Source organism: Mirounga angustirostris, unplaced genomic scaffold (assembly GCF_029215605.1).
Source record: "Mirounga angustirostris isolate CCGP_5_RB_7025 unplaced genomic scaffold, mMirAng1.0.hap1 SCAF_8, whole genome shotgun sequence".
Classification (NCBI taxonomy): domain Eukaryota; kingdom Metazoa; phylum Chordata; class Mammalia; order Carnivora; family Phocidae; genus Mirounga; species Mirounga angustirostris.
Genome location: NW_026991716.1, coordinates 146088891 through 146097462, shown reverse-complemented (window position 1 = coordinate 146097462; position 8572 = coordinate 146088891). Strand labels below are relative to the sequence as shown.

Sequence of the window (8572 nt, the reverse complement as noted above, 5' to 3'; positions counted from 1 at the left end):
ACTCGGGATGGTGACGGGACCGGCTACATGGGGGTAATGGCTACGGGGGGATTCAGACCAAGGATCCTGCATCGCCTTCACCACGCGCCCCACGCGGGTCGGTCCTGAGCTGCCAGACGGGGACAAGGGCCTGACCCGCTGCTCCCGGCAGCTGCCCCCAGCTGAGCAGAGACACTTGCCGGGGACCTGAAGTCCTCGTTTGACCTCTGCTCCGGCCAGCCCCACGCGACCAGGGACCGTGCTTCCTCACCGCTGGGTCCCCAACCCCCAGAACAGTGCCTGGGAAGTGGTAGTACTTCACAGTTTAGTGAATCGGTGGGATCCCCCAGCAGCCCCGGGATGCGGGGGATGTTGTTACAGATGAGAGGTCTGGGCCACAGACTCTTGTGTTCACGCTTTCTTCCACGCGTGCATCATCCACACCTGTGTCTGTTCGCTGGAATGCAGAGGGGACCCCCAGACACCCTCCCTGCCCTCGGAGCTCCCAGCCTAACCGGTGGGTCAGCATCTCACCCACGGTCAGCAAGTGGGCGGTACAGAGCTAGAGCACCTCGAGCACGAGACCTTGCACGAGCCGTGGGGCAGCTAAGATCTAGAACCATCTGACGCACCAGAACGTGCCCCAGCGCTGACTCGAGCCAGCCGTGGAAGTAGCTCGAGAGCCTGAGCCAGGGCCCCGCAGACTAGAGCCCCTCCAGCTCCGACACGCGGTCCCCCTCCGGAGGCAAAAGCAGCTCCGGGGTGAATTCCAGAGCAGAGCCACCTCCACACCAGTTCTCCCACCCGATCCGGCACCACTGGCAGAGTGAGAGGCAGCCCGAGAACGAGAGCCAGGTCTCGAGGCAGCTCAGCGCTGCTGGGGGAGGCCGGTTTCCTCTGACAAGGCACAGGGACGGGCTGTGGGGATCAGCACAGGGTGATCACCCTGGCAGGGTGGTGACCTTCTCCCCTCCTGCTGCTTCGGCACCATCTCGAGATGGAGAACTGGCCTCTGCCCCGGGGCCGGTCACCGCTGCAGAGTCGACGTGGCTGCAGAAGCAGCTACAGACCCAAAGCCCGCTGCAGAGCTCGAGGCATTTCCATCTCCTGGTGCGGGGCCTTCGCCAGGAGCTCAGGAGCTGGAGCCACGTGCGCCCCAGTGGGAGGAAGCCCCTGGACCTACGGCTCCATCACCGACTGCAGAGCTAGAGCCAAGGCAAGACTGAGCTGGATCGGCTCCACAGTCAGCTCCGGCGGCACCTCCGACCTGGAGCCAGCGCTGGCTCCCCCTGCAGAGCTAGGGCCAGTGGGAGCGAGACCCAATCCAGCACCAGTTACAGCCAGCTCCGGCCCCACCTCCCGGAGCAGCTGATGAGCTACAACCAGGGCCAGTTCCAGCACCAGAGTCGGCCTGTCCTCACCAGCGAACGCATTCCTTTTCTTCTCTTTTGGCTTTTGTTTCTTTTCATGTTTCCAGGTATATTTGTAGCTTAACATAAAATAAACTTTATCTTTTTAAACATTTCAAAGTGTGCAAACCACTGTTATCAACTCCATTTCCCATGCTGGCACCATCACCCTATCTAGTCCCAGAACATTTAATGCCCTGGAGAGAAACCCCGCACCCTGTGAGCAGGCAGTCACTGGTCATTCCCCATCCCCCTGCTCCCAGGCAACCACTGATCTGGCACCTGTCATTTACCTGGGACGAATTTTTCATACACGTGGGATCATACCGTATGTGGTATTTGGGGTCTAGTTTCTTCCACTGAGTAGGATGTTTTCGAAGTTCACCCACGTGATAGCGTGTATCACTACTTCATTCCTGGCGTGGCTGAATGAATCCCATTGTATGAACAGACCACGTTGTGTTTGTCCATTCAACTGTGGATGCACCTGTGGGTTGTTTTCATCTTTCGATTATTGTCGAGAGTGTTGCTACGAATACTTCCGTGCAGGCTGTTGTTAGAGGGCCTGTATTCCATTCTTCTGTTTAGAGAATGAGTGGAGTTCGGCCAAATGAGAACAGTATGCTCAACGTATGGACGACGTGCCACACCCTTTGCCACAGTGGCTCCGCCATATTACATCTCCCCCAGCAATGGAGGAGGGTTCTGTTTCCCCAGATCCTCTCCAACACTTGTTATTTCTGCTTATTCACTATAGCCCCTCCTCCTGGGTGGGGGAAGGCATGTCACTGTGGTGTTGGCTTGCATTTCCTACGATCTCATGAGGAAAATCGCCCCATGTGCTCACTGGGTCGTCTGACTATCTTCTTTGGAGAAATGTCTATTATTTTCAGTGGGGTTGTTTAGGTTCTTAAGTTGTAGGAGTTTTGTACACATTCTAGATGCAAGACTCGTATGAGATTTGCAAATATTTCCTACCATTCTTTGGGTTTCTTTACATTCTCTTGAGATTACCCTTTTGTTCACAAAAGTTTTTAGCAACGTTGAAGTCCAGTGTCTCTGTTTTCTCTGTTGTTGCTTGGGCTTCGGGTGCCATACAAGAGACACCATATTGCCAAATCCAAGGGAAGGAAGATCTGCCCCTAAGTGCTCTTAGTTTCCTTCTGAGTGTTAAGAATTTTCGCTCTTAAAGTTCATTCTTGGACCCATGTGGAGTTCATTTTTTATATGGTGGAAGGGAATGCTCTGACTTCACTCCTTCGTATGTGGATATCCGGTTTCTCAACACCGTTTGTTGGAGACACTGTTTTTGCCTCATTGAATGATCTTGCTCTCCGTGTTCGAAAACAACTGACTGTACATGTATGTATTCCTTGATTCTCAGCAGTATTCCATTGATCCATATGTGTTGGCCTTCTCTGCTCATACCTTTCGGGAAATATTATAATCTCATACAGAGTTTTTCAAATTCTTAGGATTATTTGCATAGAAGATCATGTCATATATAAATAACCTTTTTCTTCTTCCTTTCCATTTGTGAGCTTTTAGTAACTAATCTTGTATAATTTCTCTGACCAAACTTCCATGACAATATTGAAATGAAGTGGTGGACATGGGCATCCTTGACTTTTTGGGGATTTTAAGGAGAAAACTCCCAGTCTTTCACCACAGAGAATGATATACATATGAGTTATTTTTCATAAATATCCTTTATCATAATTTTTAAAGAATTATTTATTTATTTATTTATTTGAGAGCATGCAAACCCAAGAGTGGGGAGGGGCAGAGGGAGAGAATCTCCAAGCAGACTCCCGACTGAGTGCAGAGCCCTCCCTGGAGCTCAATCTGAAGACTCTTGAGATCATGACCTGAGCCCAAACCAAGAGTCGGACACTCAACCCACTGAGCCACCCAGGGACCTTTCCTTTATCACAACTGAATCTTCTATTTCTATTTTATTGAGAATACTTGTTATGAAAAGGTTTGGATTTTGTCAAAGCTTATCCTACAACAATTGACATGATCATGTTTCTTCTGGATGTGGTCTAGGACACTGATTAGCTACGTTGAACAGCCTTTGCATTCCCGGTGTAAATCACACTTGGTCATGATGTAGAGTCCTGTCAATGTGCTGCTAGATTCTGTCGCTAGAATTCTGTTGAGGATTTTTGCCTCGCTCTTCATAATGGATTTTGGCCTGCAACTGTCTTTTCTTGTAAGGTCTTTGTCAGTCTTTGGAATCGGGACAATGCTGGCATTCTAGGGTGACGTGGGAAGTGTTCCCTCCTCTTGTACTTTTTTCAGACTTTCAGAAGGATTGGTATTATGTCTTCTTTAAACGTGTGGGCCAAATCACCAGGGAAAGCATCAGGTTCTGGACTTTTCATTCTTGGGAAGTTCTCATGACTGCTTCAGTCTATTTACTTATTAGAGGTCTGCTCAGGGTTTCCATTTCTTCTGGAGTCACTTTGGTAGTTTGTGTGCTTCTCAGAATGATCTGCTTCATCTCAGGGAGCCAACTGGTTGGTATAAAGTGGTTCCATTTTTGTCTCTTTGTCAATTTTGGTAAATCTGCAAAAGAAAGAACTGTTGTTTTCACTGATTTTTCTCACATGCTCTTCTCTTCCATTTATCTCTGCCCTAATCTTCATAGTTTCCTTTGCTCTACTAACTTTGATCTTCTTCTTCGACTGAACCAGAGGAACATTCTAACTGTTCCAGATGCCAGCCAGCCAGAGGGCCATTGTCTAGGTCTGGGTTGTTGGGTAGAGAAGCAATACAGACTGGAGTGGATCAGGCTACCTGGGCAATTTCTACCTCACCTGGCATTCCAGGTCACCCCCAGACCGTCATTTCAGGCTGAAGCTCTCCTCCTGCCAGGCATGATGCCCAGCAACAGACTGACCTGACTTCCCATGAACCACTCACGACCTTAGGGGCCTTCTGTGCTCTAGGAACAAGCAGACTAGCTGAATTTTGCCAAGGAGCACTGCCCATGAGCAGAAAACCTGCATAGCTCAGGGCACTGTCTTCTGTGTGCTTCCTTCACACCTTCCCATGTGTGGGTCACAGCCACCTGTGCCCACGGACACCCTAGAGCACCCATTCACCCAGGGTGTCGGATCAATGCAAAGTCAGCCCTTCAATTCTGCCACCGCACCCCCAACACAACACCCAAGACCAAAAGGAGCGCTCACTCCAAGTCCTGGGACCAGCTCAGATGCAGCCCCTACCTGCGCAGCAGGGACATCGCCTACCCGCTCTGCATGCTCCTCCAGCCCGATGTAGATGTGGAGGACATTAGTGTGGGTTTTGTCCCAGGATCCCTGATGGCCAGGAAAAGGAGGTGACTGTCCCACCCTTTCTCCCTGACAGACATCCCTTCCTGGAGCCTGGATCCCCACTCCACAGCCACAAGGGGCCAAGAAGACTCAGTCTCTAGAAGCTTCTGGGCTAGATGCTGACCGGGGTTGCCTTACACAGTCTGGTGTTTCTGCTGGCCTTGCCGTTCCTCAAGTTCCGGAGTTGACCTCCCAGTCGTCGCTGCAGACCTCAGGCATCATCTCAGCCTCTGTCAGCACCTCCCCCTCCTCAGCCTCCATCACATCTGTGGCAGCCTCGGACTCACACGAGCGCCGTGTCTCGGGGTCTGCAACCACGGCTCCTCGCTGCTGCTCTCCATGCAGCAGGTGGGCGCTGCTGCCTCAACCCCATCAGCCTGGACATGAAGATCGGCACCATGTACAAGAGCATCCTGCTGACCTGGGCACGTGGGGCGTCCCTTTGGTCTCCTGACTCAGACGTCTCTGAGTACTGACCTCACTGAAACAGCTAGCTACTCTGACGAAGCCACCTCTGGACCTTCCAGGCAGCATGCCCAGGCCTGGAAGGACGCAGACGACCACCACGGCCCCACTCTACACAGGAGGAAACTGCGGCAGCCTCCTCACCTCTGGCTGGTGCTTGCTTGGTGATCCCCATGCTTGGGTGGGGACAATAACATGCCCACCAAGCTCCTTCTAAATCTACGATGCTGTGACTCTGGTAAGACTGCCCGGATTGTGTCCCCTGAACCCCCCAACCCGCAGTGTCCCCTGACTCCTTGCCCAATATCCAGAGAGCCCTGCGTGATCTGGTCTAGACATGCTCCCCAGTGTGCACCCCTCAGCCCACTCCAGCCTCTGTAGGGCCTTCGTCCCCCAGGGAGCCCGGCAAGAATTTGCCCCTCAGAACCCCTGCCGTCCCTCCCTATGACCCCCATCCAGGGTGGCCTCACCTCCAAGCCTGGGCTCAAAGGCTACTTCCTCCGGCTCCTCTGTAAGCTCAGGCTTTGGGTCAGATTGAGCTGGGTTCAAACCCACAGCAGGGCCATGTCACAGCCCTGTGACTGGCAAGCTCCTGTGGGAACTCCTGGGACCTGTTTTCTACTTTGGAGATGGGGTCAGTGACTCCCACCTCAGGAGGATGGGTTGGGGTTTAAAGCAGGGAGATGAAGGTGTTTGAGTGCCGGATTTTGGGGAGAGGGGCTGCTGCCAGGAAGACAGGGGGAGGGGATGTAGAGGAGGCAAAGGCGGCCTGACCTCCTCCCTGCCCACACGTGTCCCCATCACCCTCCCCTGACCCCCCCGCCATGCACTGAGATGAACACTGAAGTGGAACGTGGGGGCCAGGACGGCAGTGGGGGTATATTTCATTTCTCTCTAGTCCCCAGGTCTCCATGTCCACTCAGTCCAGCGGCCCTGCCTGGCGGGACTGGGGCTGGCCCCCGGCCTAAGAGGACGTGAGGGTCACTGAGCAGGCAGTGGAGATCGGGACACGGAGGACCAAGGCCACAGCCAGCCCCTCTGGGTTGCGCAGGCCTGCTGGCAGGTTGGGTCCCACGCAGGCGCCGTCTGCTGGGCCGTGTGCGCCTGCGCAGGATCCACCTGCCTCCGACCCACCATTGGTGGGAGGGCCCCACCCACCCAGAGTGCACCTGCGCCACGTCCACCCAAAAGGTGGGAGCCGACCGGCCACGCCGAGCCACGCTAATGAAGTTCCTCCTCCAAGCCCTCATGGGACAGTCGGCAAACTGAGGGCAGGAGAGGCAGGGACTGGCCTGGGACCCACCAGCTGAGCAGAGGCTAGAGGAACAGGGAGGGTTCCAGCTTCCGAGGCCAAGCTTCACCTCACATGGGGTTTCCTTTGGGAACGAGGACCCCTATGATCCGGGGGACCCCTGCCCACACTCCCATGTGGGGCCCTTTCCTCTGGTCACCCTCGCGCGGGCACACGTACACACAAGGCTCTGCGTGCGCGCGCGCACACACACACACACACACACACAAACTCCCCAGGGGCGTCCAAGGGGGCGTGGACCCTGGAGGGGACAAGGGGGAAAGAAGGAGGAGGTTGGAGGCAGCTGGGCCGTGGGCTGTGGGCATTGTCTCCTGGGAACATGCCCGGGGCCGTAGCATGGGGCTCGGGGGAGACATGCCAGGCTGATGGCCAGGGCGTCCCCAAGATGCCCAAGGGCTGTCACAGGCACCCACATTCTAGAGACAGCCCCCTTCCTACTCAGTTCACTTGGCTGGAGATGCTGCAATCCTGCTGTATCCCGATGTCCCCAGGATGTGGTCTCAGCAAAGCCGACAGTGAGAGCCGTTGCCTACACTGCAGACCTGGGGTCAGGTCCCACCCCTGACACCTCTGGCCATTTGCCTGGAGGGGCCCAAAGGGAACACAGGGAGGCCCAGAGCCAGCCAGGCCAGCCAGACACCGCTGTGATCCGACCGTGCAGCCCAGCACCCCTCCTGTGTGTGTGTGTGTGTGTGTGTGTGTGTGTGTGTGTGTGTGTGTGCAGAGGTCTCAGGCAGGGTAGCCCACCCTGAGCAGGAGCAGGGTGATGAGGGGCCAGATGCCTGGTGGGTGGATCATGTTGACACCCCGGGTCAAGGCTGGCTGGGTGGGACGGGGTGTGCTGGGGCGGCCTCCTTCTCCCCAGGGTTGATCCGGAGCCCTGTCGATACATGTCACTGCACCCCGGGCGCAGGGCTGTGCCCGCACGGGGCTGTGTCTGATCTGGGGGCAGCAGTGGGGCTGGGCAGGAGGACGGTGAGGACGGCTGGGCAGGGCTGTGATGCCTCCGGGCCGGGCGCCGCTCACTGTCTTCGCAGAGCCCCATGGAAGAAATTGGGGACAAGCTGGTCAACAGGAGCCTCACTCGACGGCTCCCCGGCGTGGGGCACGTGCACCAGGCAGTCGGTAAGGGCTGGTGCGGGCTCAGGGGGAGTGTGGGGACGAGGGCGCTCCAGGACCGGGCTCGGGGAGGGCCGGGAGGGTCTCCTGCCCCGACGCCATCCGGGACACTGACGACCCGGGGTGCCACGACGGCTGTGCCCCTTACGTGGCCATGATCTCAACCCAAGGGGTCTGGGCTGCTCCCTTCACAGACCCACACACACAGACACACACGCCAAACACACACACACACCCAGTCCTTCAAACACACACACACACACACACACACCTGGTCCTTCACACACAGACACACACACCCGGTCCAGCCCCAGCCTTGGCCAGGTACAAAATCACCCTTCACATACGTGGAAGATGATCTGAACCAATTTGGATATTCTGTTGCACTTCAGGACACGGACAGGAATAGTTTTGCAGTTTGTGTGTTGTGAATTGTCCCTCCTTTATCCAAAGATCAGCCCCACCGTGAACCTGAGTGGGCCCTGCCGCTGGGGGCGAGCCAGAGGCTGTGGGCGGTCCGTGCTGACAGCCTGAGGAAGCTGGTGGAGCCGGGCCAGGCCCTCTCCTGTGGCCCCTCTCCCGGAGCACCTCCCAGAGGAACGCCTCCCCAGCCCTTCCCACACCTGCTGCTCACCAAGGTGAGCAGGGCCCCCCGTCCCGCCCGGAGGCTCCCCCTCACCTGCGGGCTGTGTGTCTCAGGCCTGGCACGTCCCCTCTCCGAACCTCAGGTGTCTCCTGGGGACCCTGCGTGCCACGAGGCCAGGCCCCACACACGGGGTTGCCGTCGGGCCTGTTGGGACCGCTCCCCGACCCTGTGGCCGGCCCACGGGGAGGGTGGCCTGGGGCTGAGGCGGTTCCTCTCCACCGTGAAGGAGCTCTCTGCCCCAAGCCTCGGTGTCCTGTGTCCGGGGCAAAGCCGCATTCCTGGCTGTGAGGAGGTTTCAGAT

The 8572-nt window shown here is 56.3% G+C and overlaps 1 long non-coding RNA gene across 1 annotated transcript; it reads right to left on the bottom strand.

Moving 5' to 3' along the window:
* Positions 1-3914: 3914 nt before the first annotated feature.
* LOC135365509 (uncharacterized) lies at positions 3915-8503 on the bottom strand. The gene is made up of 3 exons (XR_010413453.1): positions 8305-8503; positions 4868-5106; positions 3915-3959 (listed from the first exon to the last, which is right to left on the bottom strand). It is a non-coding gene; the product is annotated as an uncharacterized LOC135365509 (long non-coding RNA).
* Positions 8504-8572: the final 69 nt, after the last annotated feature.